Source organism: Poecilia latipinna, unplaced genomic scaffold (assembly GCF_001443285.1).
Source record: "Poecilia latipinna isolate Pla-1442-1.1 unplaced genomic scaffold, P_latipinna-1.0 Scaffold53, whole genome shotgun sequence".
Taxonomy (NCBI): Eukaryota; Metazoa; Chordata; class Actinopteri; order Cyprinodontiformes; family Poeciliidae; genus Poecilia; species Poecilia latipinna.
The window spans coordinates 240,021-259,250 of record NW_015112669.1 but is presented as its reverse complement, the minus strand read 5'-3'; the positions used below and the strand labels follow the sequence as shown (position 1 = coordinate 259,250).

Sequence of the window (19,230 nt, the reverse complement as noted above, 5' to 3'; positions counted from 1 at the left end):
CAGGTGAGAGGAAGGGAGGAAGGTGGTGGGGAGGGCTTACGTAGTTGTCATTGGTGCTGAGAATAAATTGCTCTCTTGTATTTTTACAGAAGAGGAGGTCAGCCAGAGTTCAGCGGTGACAAGATTTCTGAGCATCCTTCTCCCGAGGCACCAGGAACATCAGAAGCACAGGGTGAAGCCGCGAAGGCTGCAGCGTATTAAAACATAATGAACGTATCACTCCGCCCCCTCCCCCCCTCCAATTTACCTGGGTTTTATTTTCACCCTAAAAGTACAGATGACTAAAATCTCTTTTGAACCATATCTGCCCTGCGTAAGTTTCTATCCTAATGAGTTCTTTAATTGCATGAAAAATCATAAAAGATTGCTCAAAAGGAGCAGGAGAAATCCCTGGGAACCAGATAAAAGAGTTTATTTGAATATGAGTTATTTTATATGGAGGACCGACTCTCTGTACTTTTAGGGTCATTTTGTTAATGAACAAGCGGAGCAGCAGAAGAAGATTTAGATGAAATTAGAGCAAATAGGGAGCCTGAGACATTAATCTTTAATTCATGGCAAGAATATGGAAAAAAAAAAACATTATGATATAAATCTGATTCAAACCATGACTGATTCATGCATTTGATTAAAAGCAGACAGCAATGTTGAAATAATGACAACATAGTCTTGCCCACACAAACTTTGGCAGCTGTTGCAGGGATTTTTCCAAATAAAGACCTCATGAAAACCGAGCCATACTTTCTTCTCACTAATTAGCTCTCCGAAGCGTATCTGAAGATCATCTTTCACTGACGAATCAGGCAGGTGGTGGTGTATTGTGATGAACAGAGGGACCCTATATTGAGTTTCTGAAGTGTGTTACCAGATTGGAGCAGAGGCTCAAAGAAGTAGCTGACTGACTGATTTAAGGCTTTTACAGGTTTAATCTTAAATGACAGTGAATACTTTTCATTTTTATTCAGTTTTAGCTGTAAATTACTTAGACCATGGTTTTGGGGGTGTTCCTTCTGTATAATTGAAAAAAACAAAAATTCCTAATTAATGTCACAAAAATCCATTTAAATAAACTAAACAAATGCAAATAAATTCAAGAAACATGGCCAGAAATGTGTTTCCTTTTCAGGAAGTGTACAATTGAAGTAGGACTTCTGAACTCCCCCTAATTCAGTTTAGACAAATCCAGCTAAATCTAATTTGTACTTAGATTACAATGAAAGTTGCTATGAAAACATATTTTACTATTCCTAAGAGCACAGAGAAGTGGAAGGAACCACGAAGCATTCAGTTCTGATGCTTAGAAGTCCCAAACATGCCACCGTGAGCAGCTGAAAAAAAAATAGCTCTCCCCTCTATCTGAGCCCCTGCCCTTCCTTCCTCTGTTTCAAACCTTTGTGGACTAGCAGCAGTCTGTCGGTGCTCGGAGAGCGCCGCCCGCCTTCCCAGAACAGAGCTGCGGACCGGGCTCTGTCGGTGACCGAACCGAACGTACTCGGTGTGAGAGCGGAGCTGCGAATGACCAGGAGGCGTTCAGTTGGTTCGGATCTGCTGCTGTGAGGACTGGATGGGTTCTGGTGACGAGGAGCAGAACTCGAGTACCGAGCCAGGAGGACAGTCGGTGGCTTTTAGCGTGTTGCTGTTTGAAGAAAAGTTGTTTCTGTCCACCGGACACAGGCTGAGGACATTTACTGCTGCAGGGAGCGCTGTGCGGACTGCTAGTAAAGAACATTTTGACTCGGGTGAGTATCACGCTGATTTAGGCGCTGTTGTGTTTTTGGTCGTGGAGGAAGGTTAATTTATTGAGTTTTCCTTAAGCTTTTTTTTTTTTTTTTTTTCCCCCTCTCGGATTTATTATTTAACGAAATGTCGCTCATTGGGATCCCACCAAAAATAAGCACTGAACTTGTGGAGTTTGTGGATATACATAAGGTCTGACATTAAAAGGTTGATAATGGTACTTAGAGTTGTGCGTGACTGTGTGATTGGCAGTAGTATGATTTAATAATCCGAGACTCAATGCACTCTGCAAAAAATAAATACAGTTTTCCAGTTTCCCCAAGTTTTTCCAGAACTGAACTCACTTCCTTTGCCCTGAAGAGTCCTACTATGTGTGTGTGTGTGTGTGTGTGTGCGTGTGTGTTGAAGGCAGAGAATAAGTATTGCTCTGTTATCACCATCCCAGCTGTTTCAGTGAAAGCCTATTGCAACTGGTGCACACCCTCACTTTCTCTCTCACACACACTACACACACGCACACACACGGTGCATTTGGAAAACACTTAAGTTGTTATCCCACTTCCTGCTCTTAACATCTGCAGCTGCTTTTGTTACACAATAAGAACAGAAGGAAACGGAATGACATGTCATGGAAAGAAAAAGTTGAACAAGACATAGCTGCTCAATACTTTCAATGTCTCCTTAAATTTATGGATCGGTTTTAAGTTGAATTGGAAGCAGCTCGGTTCTGATTGGGTCATAAATAATTCCTACAGGAGCAGCAGGCTCTCTTGCTCCCTCCCTCTCTCTCTCCCTTTCTCTCTCTCTCTCTCTCTCTCTTTCCATATGTAGTGAACTCCCCTTTTGCAGATGATTAATGGGTTGGATGTGGTGTTGTCACAGCTTTAAGCTGAATGCAAACATTAGGGTCACTGCACATAAAGGCATCCATGCATGCATGCATGCGTACTGCAAGTTTGTAAAAATGCTCTGCAGGCATCTATGCTCCCATCTTTTCCAGAACTGTAGTTTTACAGCTCCAGAGCATCACGTCTGCTCACAGCAAAACCGTACATCATCCTGCCCTGTCACCACAGGACATCCTAGCGCACAGAAAATGGGCAGGGGGGGGGGGGGGGGTTGCTTTCTGGCCATCAGGATTGAAGGGAGCAGCAAGGGGGTGAGGAACACGATGCCGAGAGATCATTTTAATCAGAAGCCCTGAGGGGTGTGATGTGCCTCGGGAAGAACATCACCCAATTCATGCTCAAAATGATCTGGAAGTCATGAAACCTGGAAACTCACAACTTTTTTTTTATCTTTCCTCCTTGTAACTCGATGAATAAACAAACCTTCCTTCCTCTTTGCACGTGCTTTCATCGAGTTGGCAATGTAAACGCACGCAGTCACAGCTGGTGCACGTTTTGCCAAAACGTGACAATGAATCCACAGAACAATGTTTGTGATCTAATTTGCCCATAAAATAATTTAATCTGAAAATCGCACACGCGTAGGCACATCTGCTCGTTCAGAGGCAATCTTATGCAATACATGGAGTAAAATCCTTCATGAGACAGCAGACACCATAACCCACATTAGACTGTGACAGAAACTGACAGCCGTCTGACACACACCTGAAAGTCTCACTTAAAGAAACGTCCATCCGTCTATTTGAGTGCAAGAAAACGCAACTATTTCATCAGCAGCAGTCATGGTGATTGTGTTTTTTGGTTTCAATTAAATGCATTAAAGCAACAGGCTACTACTTCAAACCATTATGAAACGTTGCTTTAGGTCCAGTTGAGGAAGAACATAAAACATCTTCTGTTGGGAAGCACCATAGGAGCTTTGGTTCCTTCAAAGAAGGGATTCCTTTTTTGTACAGTGCAATTTAACTTCTTCATACTAGATGATGTTACTATTCTGAAATGTGCTGATCAGAATTTTGTGGCCAATTTCCGATATTTATTTTTTTTTTAAAGTTCAGACTTGCTAATACTGATTCTATTTCTGCTTAATAAAAGTCAAAGAGTCTGAAATCAGACTTTGGAACAGGAGTTAAAATTTTGAAAACAAAGTCAAAACGTTTGCAGACTTCATATTCTTACCGATTCATATTATTACTTTGTGCAGATTGTAGATCCTTACCTTATCTCTGAGATTTCCAAAAGGCTGCCAGTATTTTTTTTTCATGACAGACAAAAGTAGAAAACTTAGAAGGATAAAACGAGTGACTTTCCTGTACTCCGTTTAGCCCTCCTGTTATGCTGAAGTCTCACTTTCTCTTGATCTCTCACAGCCTGAATGAATGCTGTGGGATGCCCAAGGATATGATATTCCTTTTAAGTACCTTTATTATTTTGCATCAAACACTTCACAGGAAAAAAAAAGTGACTTTTGGCTGCTCATCTCTTAGTATGGAAAAGAGTTGTTGTTTCTGTCACCTGGAAGTACTTGTAGCGTGGTACATTCACTGACCAGAAAATAGCATCTCTAGTTCAGTGTGTGATGAAATATGTAAATAGCATAGTTTTAGGAATACAGATTCTTGTCATTGATCCAACAGTGAGTGTTTTGTTGAGATTTACATAAGTTTTATGTCAGGTCATTGAACCAGGACATGATGAAGAATAGAGTTGGGCAGAGACAAGTCGTCATTTAGACACACACACACGCACACACACGCACACACACACATGCAGAAATAAATATAAAGATTGCCCTTGTGTGTCGAACTGTAATTAGTAGCCGCCTGGGCTTGCAGTGACCTTTTCCTTTTTCTGCTTTCAAAGGTCTCTCCTGAACAGCCGCTACACCAGCAACACTAATGACTTTGCACTCAGTGCTTTCACAATGTTTTCAGCAATTTTCAAAGTCTGTCCTTCAAATATTTCTTCCTCTTGTGCGGCTTTCTAAAGAGGTCTACTTATCTGAGTCATTGTTCACTCAGCGAGCGCCTAAGCACAGATAGCCTTGCAAAGCTGACAGTGAAATGAGTTCTCAGGTGTTCTTCTACAATGCAGCAAATTTTTTAAATGCTGCTCTGCCACTCCTGCTTCAACAAACCAGCATTTGTGTTAGTAAAGAATGTGTGCAGGCATCTTAAGCATTAATGTAAAAGAGGTCAAGCCACATCTGCAGAGGGGTTAAAGAGAACAAAATTGTGATCTGCTGGAGTGTTACATTTCCATACTGCTGACCTACTCATTTTTATAGAATTAAAGTTTGAAGAGACATACTGACTCAAGGTAACGTCATGCCTTCAGGCCTTCATGTTAGCAAGTTGTAGACCTTTCCCTCATGGACTTCTGCAGGATCCTTCTTGTCTTAATGCAACCTGGATGCCAGTGAAGCAGGAAAACAAAACGTATGAATGCTTAAATTGGAGGCTGTGTGGCAAGAGATCATTCTAAACAGTTTGTAATATGTTTACTTGGTGTGAGAAGGCTTAGATGTTTTGCTGCAGGAAACTCAACAGAGCTTGGTACACTTCTGGGGGATAATCCCTGATGCTGTGGTCTGTCCAAGTCTGCATATCGCTTCTGAACTTTTTGGCATGCCTGATTATTTGGAACGGTACGTGGTGTTCAGCTGATAACTTGATAACGTTCGCATAAATTGGAGCAAAAATAAACCTGAATGCTTCAAATTCTGTGTTTGTGCACCAATTTGGAGATTACAAATAATAATTAAAAAAAAATCTCCATTTTCCTGTTAAATGGTGCNGCCATTGCTGGTGAGCACAAATTGTCAGTAATGAACACAACACCCGCGTACACACGGGGGATGTCTGCAGGTAGTTCTGCACAGATTTTTGTGGCGTAATGAGTTTAGATTTCAGCTCGTCCCTCATACTGGTCAGTTAGACCTTGCTTTACAGACTTTTTGCTTTGGTTTTTTAAGGCAAACTGGAGTTCAATTGAATTGCCGTTGCAGTCTGCTAGTTTCCATGCTGACCAGAGATGGGGAATGAAAGCCCTCTTACAATATGTAAGAAGAGAAGGAATCGATGCAGAGTAGAGTTTGTCTGGATTTAATGGATATCAGTGGGCAGAGCTTTGCCTCAGATCACATTAACCAGGAGTGTTGAAGCCTGCCAAATGCTCCAAACATCCATTAGCAGGCCAATCAAACTGTGTGTGCTCAACAGTTCTGTGTTTAATCACTACACCCGTAAGATTTTAGTAACTTGTACTGTCTCCTAATTTCTGAAGAGCAGTCCTCATTATATTACACTTGCGAAAAAAAAAAAAGAGGGTAATAATATTCTGTTCTGTGTGGTAAGTGCTATCATCACATTTATCCAGCTAGCTGTCTTTCTCCGTTTCGCTCCGGTTCTCTCAGCAGCACAGAAAAAGTGGCCTCATATGTCACAAGATGTCACTTCACTTCTGTCAGGAGGCTGATGTATGGGAACCAAAGAGGCCAGTGCTGAAACAGCAGACCACACACACGATACGCTCACAGTTGATGGATGGCACCAGCGTAAAGTCCAGAACTGAGGCTCATTGCCTGGTGGCACATGAACGATTTGAGAGGTGATGTCCTGCAGCTGCAGAAATTGCATGTTTTTATTGGTTGTGGTTTTATACATTTGGCCTAGACTGTTTTTATTTTGAAGTCAGAGAAGAGATAGTGAGGAGTAGCAGAACAAATAAAGCATTTCGCCTTCACAAATGTGAGAGCAATTGATTAAGCTGTTGGCTGCTGTTTTTTTCCTCTATTGGAAACTTAATTTGTCCCAGCGAGGGAAACAAAACATGAGTTATTGATCCAATTTAAAAGCTCATTAGCTATTGGTGATTTGGGTTGGTAGTAGCTTCATGAGGGTTTTATTTTTTTTTTTTTTTTTTTTTTTAGATACAAGTTTTCTTTGTAAAGCCAGTCCCAGAGGATCTGAACTGGAGAGTTTTAAAACATTGAGATGGGTTGATGCTAGGGACGGGCGAGGTGGACTTAAAATTGTACCACGACTTTAATATTGGTACCCCACCTCTCGCCCGAAATGTTCGCTGGAGATAGGCACCAGCACCCCTCCCGACCCCACTAGGGACAGGGGTGTACAGAAAATGGATGGATGGATGGATGGTACTTTACTGTTGTGGTAACGATGAAAGTGACAATAAGGACTATTTATTACTCTTTTTTTTAGGTCACTGTATGGCTGTGACTGCATAACATCTCTATCATAGCCCCAGAAACACAAACACTGTACTCAAAAAACATTCCCATATGTAATATGCTTTTTTTTTTTTTTAAGGACACCACTCACGTAAAAAAATGTGAGATTTGTATCCCTAAAATACACAGAGCATGTGCATTTAATAATATTTTCAAATTTATCAATATTTCCTTTTGCACTTTTTATTGAACAAATAATAGAGAAAAATAGTAAAAAAAAATAATAATCCTGATAATATGGACCTATTTTGGGGCTTTTTAGACATCATTAATTGGAATTTATTGCGGCAACAATAAATCGATATATTTTCTTGTCATGAAATTTATCGCGATAAATGATAAGCAATACAATAAATGTCCACTCCCTGTTGTTTAGGTTTTTGTTTGATGTGAAGGTTGGATTTCCTCTCTTTTGGCCAGCATCCTTCTCTGAATGTGTTTTTGCTCATCAGAGTGAAACCAGCTTGCAGGATGCATCTGCCAGCTGACCCCCCGGAAAAATATAAAAAATGCCCCCCCCCCCCCCCCCCCTCTGTCCCTCTTACTGTGTCAGCTGACAAGCTTGGGTAAACTGTAGTAGCGTTGCCTCAAGATAAAAGGATCTGTGGTGCATGTGGGTTTGCAGGGGGGCAGGAGAATACGGGGGGTTCTGGGGTGGCTTGGGTAACATTGACCATGAGAGAGAGTTTACATCCTGACCCCAGTGTGCCTCTGCAGACTGTATCTCTTTGGTGTGATCATGGGGTCAATCCCTCCTTCTTAATCGTTGACAGATGTCTCGCCTCATCATCTGCGACTGCAATCTTTTTTTTTTTTTTTTTTTTTTCTCACACATGTTGGATTGTCTACATTCCCAGAAATCTTCTGGGAACCTCTGGGATGCGGTCCCAGATCTCAGTAACCTACCCCCCCCTCCCCCCTCCCAACACCCCCACCGCCTCCATCACTCCCTGGACTGAACCGGTTCTCATGTCTTCTGAATCTTCCAGCTGGTCAGGAATTTGTTCTGCTTATGAAAACATTCGGCAGATTTTAACTGGATGAAGTGATGCTTTCGCTTGTTGTCAGCTCGGCTCGGCTCAGACTTACGGAGCTCAGCCTTGAAGGTGTTGTGGGCTTTTGTCTCGTCTGCATTGTCCTGCTGAGAATTGGTTCCAGAGAACTGCGTCCTTCTGCTGCATAAGATTTCGTGGAAATGAGCGACAGGACAGATGGAAGAGAAGAAAAGAACAGAGTTTGCATTCAGTGCATCAGCAGGAAAGTGAAATCAAGTCCTCAGCTTGAGACATACAGGATGTGTGTGTGTGTGTGCTCTGCTGAATATTAAAAGCAGTATATGAAACAAAGTCCAGCCTTTCTGTCTTTAACCCACACACTGCTTCAAGCCTCCTCCAGCTTTCTTTGATATTTATTATTATCACTATTGTTAGCTGCTTTGATCAGCATGAAGTTTGGTGTCTTAGGGGTGTCAGCGTCCCCCCCTCCCACCTGCCTGCTTGGGGCCCAGACTGCTGTAGACAGAAATGGGTCAAAGTTTAGTGGAGCGTCCTGTCTGACCTGGAGGAGGGAGGGGGGTATCCGAGTGCCAGGAACGGCCTTGCTGGACACAGGGGGCTGTTTTTTTTTTTTTTTCATAACTTTTGTTTTTTCATCTATTTAGTTTTATTTATTTATTTTTTTTAAATCAGAACCTCTTTACTCAACAAAATGTGGTGAACTGTAAATACCAACACCAAAAATAAAATACAAAGTGTAGTCTGATTTAAAGTATTTACTTCCCTTTCTGCCAGAGTAGTCAATAATTATTCCCATCGGGAGCAGAGAATGGAGTTGCTGTAAAACAGGTTTGCGCTTTAGGCTGCGACAGACGGTAACAGCTTCCACACCGAAGAGTGTTGTTTTCACAAACTGCCTGGTTAGCTGTGGTGCGTTCGCTGTCTGGTTGAGGTTCGGTGTAAATGCCGCGTCCTTATTTAAATTCTCAGAACATGTTTCCAACAGTTGATTAAAAGGTCATTCGTTTGCCGTGGTTGCACGTGTGACAGAAAACCTGAGATCTGCTTTGCCCTCCCCCGTTTCTATCCTTGCACACGGCGACTCGCGCCTGAACTCTGAAATCACGCTGGATTTTACAAGCGCAGCTCAATATGGACACGGAGGGAATAATTATTGCTAAATGTTTTAGTGACTTGTAAAAAGAGCAACATTTTCTAGTGTCAACAGCTAAGCAAAGGCATGAATAAGATTTAACTCTTATGAACCCTGCGTAGGACAGAGAGCAGCGTTGCTCCGCGGCATGTTATCTTTCTCTTTAACGCTTTAAAAGCAAAACACTGCACATTACAGTGACAGCGAACAACTGTGGGTTTGTAAACATGTATGACAGTGTAACAGATTGTTAGCAGAGATTAACATCACCCTCAGTATGTGTGCGTGTTTGGAGCATCTCCAGTTTTTACAGCTGGGGAGGCATTTGGGTCCCTCCTCAGAAGTCTGGAGAATTCAAATAGAGGCAGATTTAATAACGATAGGACCAGCTTCCTTTGTCAACAAAGGTCTCCCAAAACCAATGGCAGAGTCATTTTAATTGGAATCATGTCAATATTTGGAGATAAAGATTTGAAGAAAGGTTTAATTTTGTTTTCTTTTTGTGTGATGATGGTTTTTCTCAGCCTCTCCAAATAAGTACCTACATTTATCTCGCATATAAACGTGGTTTTCAGCCTCAAAGTGTGAAATGTGTTTGATTAATGCTGCACGTAAATTTATTAAAACCTTTTCATGAATCGTTTACCTGCAATTGATCACAGTCTATTCTTGAAAACAAGATTTCCATTTCAAACTGACACGGCATTCTTGTCACGTTGATTTCTGGCACAGCATTAAACACATCTCTGCAGATTAATAAGTCTGGCTTCATAAAGGTCAGATTTCTTGCTCTAAATTCCCCAGAGTGGAGCGAGCCTCAGTTTTTGACATCCACATTTAAAGTAAGCTGTTAATCGCGCTTATATAGGTTCGGCTGCCCATAATCTTTGATCAGTAATGGACAGAAAACAATCTTTAACACCCTGGTGAATCCTTTAGACAAATGTCTGCAGAAAACGGCATTGTCTATAAGACACGAAAATAAGCCAGTAATGCAAAAAGAATGAGGACGAGTTTGTTGGGTCTTTACCCCAAGTGACGTGATCATTTGTGTGTAAGATGTTAAAGTAAATCCAAATTCTATTTACTCAATTAGTAATAATCGATTTAGGCGATTTAATGAGTTGTTATTGGTGCTTCAGCTTCATGCAGGGTTCCTAAGCAGAACAACTCTGGAAAATTATGGAATTGAAATTTTTTCAATAGGAACATTTGATGTTTCATCTTTCTAACATCCATCTGTCCGGCAGTCTGTCCAGTCGTTCCATTTGTCTATCTGTCCACACTTAAAGTCTGACCACTGTAAAATGATCTACCATTAATGCATTTATTATTATTATTATTATTATTCAAACGTAACAAATGTTTTAAAAGGAAGGTGAACAGTGGGAGGTTTGGCTTGGAAAAAAAGTATAGAAGTCGAACCTGAAAATGTTTTTGAACCTTTGTTGTTTTAAAATATTCCAGACTATGTAAAATATTTAAAGTCAGTGTAAGTCAGTGAAGTTTCTTTTCATAACCGGATTCTTAAAAAAAGTAAACATCACTTTGCCTACTTACTTCATGTCCATGCTGGCGCGTGTTGTGCAGCTCGGTGCTTTGAAAAACCCAACGTTGACATGAGGAGTAGGCGATCTGAGATTTCACAATTAAACTGTGTCTTACATAATGGCTCATCTGCTGCACCTATTGCCACCATACCAGGAATTACTGGTGTGCAGAATTTAAACTGTAGCGCTCGGCTGCCGTCAAAGATCAAACGGGAAGATTAAGGTGCAGACTGAGCGTTTTGGAGGGGCAGAAACGGCGACGGCAGATGCAGGGATGAGCAGATGAAATGAGGCCAGTGCCATCCTGTCTCATTAACCATGCAGGGTTGGGAGGGGATTAGCCTCACTTACATAACTCCAGCTCCCCCCCACTATCTCCCCCCTTTAACTAGCCTATCTCCCCCGTTTTTTTTTTTTTTTTCCTTTCTAACCCCACACTCATAATCTTTAAAGAGAACGAGGAAGACTGTTGCGGCCTATTTGTTATTCCCACATTTTAGACTTTCATCTTTCTACAAAACAGAAATTGGAAGAAGCAGGAAACAGAAGCAGGCTGGCTGATTGTGGTGGGAATTGTTGAAGAGAGGAACAGACGTCAGGAACTGAGAGAATCAGTCAACAAATGCAGGACTTTATTCCCAGATGCGGTAATAAAGTGCAGATGAAGCTGATGGAAAAGGCGGAACAAGAGGAAAAAGAAAGACGGCGGATTGTTGGGGGGGGGGGTGAGGTGGGAGGTGTGGGGTAGATCAGATGATCTATTTATAGTTTATCCGTGATGTTGGGTTAGACTGCTTGGCCCAGTGCAGCAGAGCTCAGCATCTATGTCAGTCTTTGTGTCATTCTGCATTAGCTCTACACACACTCACACACACACACATATATATATTTATGAATGTGCCCCGCGGGTGTGAACGCAGGCTGTCACGTAAATGTGAGTGTGCTGACCTTTGCCACCGAGCAAAAACAAGATCACACACCAGCACATCACCTGGCTGTGTGTGTAACAGAGATGGTGAGGTAAGGGAGCTGCCTCCGTTCTGCTTAGTTTATGCAAACACAAACAGGAACTCGTCTTCTTGGGAGTAAATTAGTCTCATTATCTTCCTTGTCCTTTCAACTCTTGTTTGTTTTGGGCTTACATTTGCATATTAATGGCCGTCCTCCTTTTGTTCTCTTTCATAGTACAGTTAAAGATGATTGCCTCGCTTTCTTATTGTGGAGGAGGTTGTTGTCCTTGATTATTGTTCCCTCTGATGACAAATAAAGGCCTCATGAAAAAAGAATGCGTTGTAAAAATGAATATGTCCCAATTAACTATTAATTATGTGATCACAGTTTATATATATATATATATATATATATATATATATATATATATATATATATATATATATATATATATATATATATATATATATATATATATATATATATATATATATATATCACACAGCCCTCTTATTTGTCCCAATCAGCAGAAATTAGATTATGAAATCTAAAATTCTTTGTAAATGTTGAATCACACTGACTGTGATTTTATCTCTGATCTGATATCTCAGATTTTTATCATACAGAGTGACATGATTTCTTCAAATCAAGCACACCCAGCCATTTGTGATGTTTATTTGGGCTTTAAGGGATGTGTCTTAACGAACCTTAATGTTAAAGATTAAGGTTCTATAAATCTGATTAGCAGTTTATTGGACTAACTCCCGGGTTCAATTCAGAGTATTCAGTATCACGAGTAGAGATGCAGAGAATATCGACTGGCCAGACTATTTTCAACCCTTTTTCGTTTCTTACGCTTCTGTGTCACTACGTCTACTTATTCTATAAACGTAATCTGCTCTGTAACAGATTACACAGGACACACAGACACAGCTCTGAAGTACTGCTGCTTTGGTCTCAAACAAGTGCATAAATGTTCTCTGAATATGTCAGGGTTGTTTTCCTTTTCCTCTACGCAAGTTAACAAAATCCACAATTGAAAATAATTCTGAATGGGAAGCCACCACGAAATTCCCTCCGACTTCCTTGCTTCCTGAATGATTCCCGTCTGGGAGCGTCTCTGTGTCGACCAGAACCCCGTTTGTTTCAGCTGTTTCTGCGTCGGCTCCATTAACCTGCATTGTGCCATGGCGAAGGCAAAGGATCGATTCATGAACACGCTGAAATGTGAGCATTCACATGATTGCACCTGTGTGGTAAAATGTGGAAAGACACCGTTGACTTCACTTTTACAAAAGCAGAAATTGGAAATAAACTATAGATTTTGGGGAATACTGTATGTTTTCCATATAGTTTCTTAAGAGGTTTAGATGTTTCCATCAGATAAAGTTAGAACCTTTCTGTTTCTGAGTCTGATGCTTGGCTCTACAGCAGCAGCCCTCTTGCAGTTTATCAAAGTTTGAATATATTTTTGGTGCAGCTGCCCCCCTGCCTGCGCTGCGGCAGCATTACCATGCTGTTTTTTCTGCTAAGACAAAGCTCTCCGTGCAAAGAAATGTGTTTGAAATTATGACGAAAGGCTAAAAAGACAGGGAGGTTGAAGATAATGAGAGAGGAGACAAAGAGCAGGAAATGAATAGAGATGATCCGTGTCCTCCAGACAGAGAAACTGTTACAACAGCGCAGTCTGAAAAAGACAAAAGACGAGACAAAACTTTTGGCTCAAGTGATTTAAGGGCTGGAAAGTAAAAATGAAAAATGCTCCTACTGTCTTTGTTTGATTTCTTAATTATTCTCAACTCACTTCTTTTTCATCTGTGTGGTCAGGTGGCGCTCCTTCTGTCATCAACACAGCAAAAGCTACAAAAAAAAACAAAAAAAAAAACCTTTCACTTTTTGTGGGTTGTCAGTAAACATGCAAATACATAATTTACGCGATTTCTGCTGGAGCTGCTTCTCTGAAGATTGGTTGCAGGAATAAGTTTGGCTCTTTGTTGCTGCTACTTCCAGATTTCATGTCAGCTAACTCGACCATTGGGAAAGACGACTCAGAGTCTGAGAGGAACGTCACACGATGGGATAGAAAGATGAAAGAGTGCTCAATAAAAGAAAGTGGAGAAGTTTGATTACAGATTTATTTTATTGTTGCGATTTATCAAACTAAACATTTGAGATTTAAAGACAGTTGTCAATGCATTTTTGTATTTTAACAATGTTACCAGGTACTGTTCAGATTTTGCTTCTCGTCAGATAACAAAATCTGATGAGCATATTGTCACCTTCCTGAAAATAAAAATCATAGCACAGGTGACTTTTTTTCTTGCCCAAAGGGATTTTTGTGGAAAAAAAAAAAAAAAAAAAAAAACCACCGCCTCTTTTTGCCAAAAGTTAATTTTGCTGAGGTTTGACACTGATTTCAGGTTCTGTACATCACAATTTGAGGCACACCAGAACCTAATAAGATGGAGATTTTTAATGCTGCTGCTCCTCGGAATACTTATTTAAATTGTGCAGTTATATTAACAATATTAATATGTTAATATTTTTACAGTGTCTGTTTTGTTTTGTGTGTTTGAGTGAAGTACATTATCTGCAAGTACCATTTTGAAAAAAAAACAAAAAAAAAACACACATTTTGTTCATTTATGAATTATGTCAGAAATTATATTGATATCATAAATGTTCTCTTTGTTCCACATATATAATCCTGGATGGACAGCTGGACAATGAATGCCAAGCCCTTGATATCTCATAGACAGTACTTTGCATCATCTGACCAGATATTTCTATAAGGTCAAGGTATCAGATGAGTCAGAGGATGGTGAGCAGGTTTAGACACGCTGCCCTCTAGTGAAGAAATATTAGATCTGCACTGACAGGACTTTCTACATCTACAGAGGTGAGGAGAAAGCTAACAGGACAGGAGTTTAAACATGCAGCAGACAGATCCATCAGAGCAACACGGGCAAACACAGTTCACATTGTTCTTTTCTTAACCTGAAAGATGAATGCTGCTCATTAATCATGGCTATTTGTCTTCTGTTGTAAGTGTAGAGGTCAGTGATTAAACCTTGTTTTCTGTAGCGGAGCCAACTCTCTCTCTCTCTCTCTCTCTCTCTCTCTCTCTTCTTCTCTCTCTCTCTCTTTTCCTTCCTCTCAGAGGATCAGAGGAAAGGCTGCAGTTTGTCACTGCTCCACTTGGCTTTTCGTGGCTCTGATGTTGTCTGCCGCCAAATCCCAGCTGAATAAAAGCCAGAAATTGAAGCGGCAAATTATGTTTTAAGTTTGTGTGCTTGCACAAGGAAAAGCAAGCAGGAAAGTGGGCCAGCCATCACGCAGGACACATTACTGCAACAAAACAGCTCTCTCCTTTTTTTATTATTATTACTATTTTTGAAAAATGACAGCAGCAACAAACATATCTGGCAAAGTCTTAACATGAGGGTTCAGTTAATGGGAAGGTAAAGGTGGGAAAGCTGCTACGTTTCCACTCAATTCAACTGTAAAGATTTTTACTCAACTTTTCTTGTGTTATTTTGCTATGAAAATGAGCAAAAACACCTGCATGCACCTGTTATTATAGAAATATATTTATTGCTCAGGCAAAATTTGCAATTACATATTTGCAATATTGTCAGAGCTGATTTATTTATGAATTACATTTATCAATTTTTTGTTGTTTTGTATCGTGTGTCTTTGGTTTTACGTCTGTGTGGAACATTGGGCTGTTAAATCCATCAATCAATCAATCTATCAAAATATAAAAAATTATAATGACCAATAATTGATCTTTATTATTACATTTGTTTTTGTATTTTTAACTGTGCTTTAATTAAATTAATACTAATGTTATCATGGATTTTTACCTGCTTCTCAGGCGCTTTGTGATTTTCTTTAATCTGCAAACTGCGGTATATAAATATTTAATAGAATAAATAATATTTAGTTCATTGTAGCATTGGAGGAGACACCATACATTATTATAATAAAATAGTATATATGTTCTTCCTATATCTATACAGAGTTTTGTTTTAGATTGTTTCACTCTCCTAGTGTCTCGTTGGCAGAGATTAAACAACACTTCTTTTTAGTGTGTGGTTTTTATTTGGGGTTGTTCCTCATCAGAGTTGTAGCTTTTCAGCACAGGAAAACACTTTGGAGCCATCCCCCCAAAAACTGTAAGTAAGAATCTGTCTGATTTACAAATCGAGTCCATTAAGCCAGAAATTCAGCCGAGTCTTTAATGACCCCCTTGGTTACATTATCCTGTGGGAGCAGCACTTCTGAATCATTGTCTCATCGCCTCGACATAAAGGGTCATCCCAGCCGTGAGGACATATGCTGCAGTCGGGGTGTAATCTATCCACAGGGAGATATAATGGATTACAATCTCAATCTAATCTGCTCCCATAGGGTTGCATCCGTCCATCATGGAAAGTGAGATCCCATCTTCTGATTAGAAGATGAGGAATGAAGGTAGCGTGTGTGTGTGTGTGTGTGTGTGTGCCTGTATAACAGGAAAGACTGTAAATCCTCATATATTTCATGGCCTTACAGGGTTTTATCAATATTAAAAAGAATTAAAAGATAAACTTGAGTCAAAGCTGGGCACATATACCTCTCCATATTTGTTTGAAAGTTTCAAAGACATTGTTATTGTGTGTTACTGTCCACATTGCTTATATTAGTGAAACTTAAAGAGGGCCACATATTTGTTATGTTACAGATTTGACCCACAATGAGACCCGAGTCCCTCTGGGCAGACTTGGAAAGTCACTTTTATTTTTTATTTATTTACTTTTTTAAATCGGTGATCGATGACTGGCTAGAAAACTGCGTCAGTGCACGCCTAATGGTATCATAACAAGGTGGAAATGATTGGGAACGACAGAATCTCTTGACGTGTAAAGTCACAGAGCAGGTTTGGCAGAAGTTGAGGCTCACAGTGTGCAGAGGTTGCCAACCTTTTTCAGTCTTTGGCCTCACACCTCCTCATCTCATGCATTCTTCAGATTAGTTTAAGAACAATCCTTCAAGAGCTTCATGCTAAGTGTTTTTTTTGTTTGTTTTTTTATTTGTTTTTTGGGGGGGGGGTTTGTAATTAAGCAGCTGCATCCAAGCCATACAGTACACAAGCAGCTGTGAAGCACAGCTTGGCAGTGAGGCAGTGTGGCACGAATGACCCCTGCCACAGCAACTAGAGAGCAAGAATCAATATCTTATCAATTATTAGGGAGTAACAAGCTGCCCAATTACCTTATTGGCCAACTGAAAGGAGAGATAGTTGGGGGAAGGAAAGACGCTCAAGATTTACATTTACAGTAGGAAAAAGTTGAGCTCTGACAGCACATCGAGTCTTGGTGCCTCGCAGCTCTTCTTGTCCAACGTCTACACACCGCAGAGATGTTTACTGCAAGTGTTACAGATTGTGATGTGTTGTTTTAATTGTTCAGTTCAGCCAGCTCATAAAACCAATAGAAAGACTTCTGTAATTAATTAAAAATATTTGACTCAGTGGCTTCTTTTCATGTGTTTTTGACTGCTTTTTGTTTTTGGAACGTTATTTTACTTTGTTGCTAAAAAAAAAAAAAAGAAAAAAAAATATAAGAGACAACAAATATGACAATTTTTGTAATTAATGCCACATCAATTGGAGAGGAAAATAATTTGGAATCGTTGAATGTGGATTAAAAAATCCTTAGAAATTAGTAAAATGGCAACTACCTTTGCGTTTTGCCATGTTTACAATTCACCTGCATTATTAGGGAGGTTTTCGGTTGTTTCCATTGTTTCTGCTCTTGTTGGAACCATGTTCCCTGCCAATGATTCAGGTACAACATCTTCTTATGTGACACTGATGCAGATATTTGTTTTTTAAAAATGCAAATTACTGCATGAGACCATAATTTTTTTCTACTCTTTATCTGAAGAAAGGTTCACCATTAATGATGCTAGTATTTAAATTTCTTTAGGAATGCTTTACAAAGTCGGTTAAAAATACTTTTATGTTAGCTCTGTGCTACGACTTGTAGCCTGTGTTGGTTTATTTTCCCTGTTTCTGAATGAAAATCGCCGTAATGTACTTCCAAAACCTTTCAGCTGCTTTCACTTCCCTCTCGGTCAGCGCCAAACGCCCGACTCGTTTTCACCCAACAAAGAGCCTCTTGTGTTCAATCTGGATGATAATGGAAATGTTGCAGAATTGGTGTTATTTGCAAGCAGCTCTCCAACAATGATGCTTTGTGTGTTTTTAATTTAGGCCAAATCGAAAGAGTTGCAGACCTGAGTGAGGCCCTGGAATGAGAGCTCCCTGCCATCCTGTCTCCCCCAGACCTCCAGGAGGAGCACGCTGGGTGACACACTGAGGTAAATAACCACACTGAAGAAATAAATACCCTTCTGCAGACAAAGCCCTTCTCTGATGACGTTGACCTTCAGTATTTGCTGAGTCAAACACCCCCCCCACCCTCCTCCTACCACTCTCGTTTCTTCTCTGAGTTTCTCCCTCCCCTTTTCGGTTTTGTTCTTTTCCTCTTGTCTTTTTAGGGAGACAAGGGCTGTGATCGATGGTCTGACTTGATGCTGACCAACTTTAAAGCGGCATAACTTTACAGTGACTTGTTGTATTAATGTTCCCACACAGATGCAGACACATTTCAGGAATTGGGGGGGTCCTGCCCTCTGGGAAAGAGTCTGGTTTAGGATGAGATTTGGGAATGGAAAGCAGTTGGTGTGAATGACACAGAGGTAAAGGGAGGAAAGGGAGGATGAGGAGTTTAAGAGGTCAGAAGTTTGTAACAGAGTCCACGTTGCCTCATGTGGCAGTCGGGTTTTTCACAGATAGGTATGTTACTGAATGTTTGTTTTTGCGACTTATTCAATTTTTGTGCTTATTAACAAACTTTGGTAGTTAGTAAAATGTACTCCTGTAGAGATCACTGCACTGAGCTTCTTGTTGTGGGCGGTGCTTGGAAGATTTGCTAGGTGATAACACTGTATGGTCATTCCAGCTGCACCAGCTGTCTGACTCTCTCTCCGTTTCAGACTATCCATTACAGATCTTCTGTGTCCTCTGCCCTTCTGCTTTCCTTCTGTCCAGCTCAGTCCTGGTCCAGCTGTCCCCTTCCTTCATTAAATTGTTCTCCATATTTCGCACTGCTCTGCTGGAAGGGAAGGTCTTCTGGAAAGTCACTTTTTAAATACCAAAGTGTTTTTTTTTTTTCTTTTTTTTGTAGGGGTCAGGTCAGTCAGTGCTTCATGGTTTGATTGAAACATATTTATTCAGGGTGTTCCTTAGAGCTGCACATTATAGTCAGTTGCAGATATTGTAATACCAGTGTGTGCAATTCTGTAGTCACAAAGGGCTGCTCAGATGCAATATCGGATATTGTATGTCCAGAGTCCTGCATTGACATTTTTGCTTATCGCCATATTATTTGTCTATTTGGATGGACTCTAAATGACCTTAACTCTCAAATCCGATGTGCATTTTTCAATATTCTTGATGCTAAAGCCAATGTTGCTTTGCACTCTGAAAATAATTGGAATTTAAATAAATAAATAAAATTAAATAAAATCTGAATTTCCAAAAAAAAAAAAAAAAAAAAAAAAAAAATTTTTTGAAATTTTTTTTTTTAAGTTTGTTTGGTTTTAACGATGACCCTTTTTTGGGGATGATTTTCTG

At 40.1% G+C, this 19,230-nt stretch overlaps 1 protein-coding gene across 2 annotated transcripts in view; it reads left to right on the top strand.

Moving 5' to 3' along the window:
• The first annotated feature begins 1,386 nt into the window (after positions 1-1,386).
• lzts2a (leucine zipper, putative tumor suppressor 2a) overlaps positions 1,387-19,230 on the top strand; it is a 48,868-nt gene continuing 31,024 nt past the window's right edge. For both annotated transcript variants that reach the window (XM_015052288.1, XM_015052280.1), the window contains exons 1-2: positions 1,387-1,739; positions 17,806-17,912. The gene's annotated coding sequence lies outside the window, so the exon portion shown is untranslated. The remainder of the gene's footprint in view (positions 1,740-17,805; positions 17,913-19,230) is intronic.